The sequence below is a fragment of the Babylonia areolata genome, unplaced genomic scaffold, assembly GCF_041734735.1.
Source record: "Babylonia areolata isolate BAREFJ2019XMU unplaced genomic scaffold, ASM4173473v1 tig00013483, whole genome shotgun sequence".
Lineage (NCBI taxonomy): Eukaryota > Metazoa > Mollusca > Gastropoda > Neogastropoda > Buccinidae > Babylonia > Babylonia areolata.
Window position 1 is genome coordinate 52,188 of NW_027468385.1, and position 313 is coordinate 52,500.

The window sequence follows — 313 nt, forward strand, 5'->3', positions numbered from 1 at the left end:
AGAGTGTTCAAAGCAGGCACGTTGCCTGAATAATGGTGCATGGAATAATGGAATAGGACCTCGGTTCTATTTTGCTGGTTTTCGGAACACGAGGTAATGATTAAGAGGGACAGACGGGGGCATCCGTATTGCGGTGTTAGAGGTGAAATTCTTGGATCATCGCAAGACGAACAACTGCGAAAGCATTTGCCAAGCATGTTTTCATTAGTCAAGAACGAAAGTCAGAGGTTCGAAGACGATCAGATACCGTCGTAGTTCTGACCATAAACGATGCCAACTAGCGATTCGCTGGTGTTGCTTCATCGACTCTGCG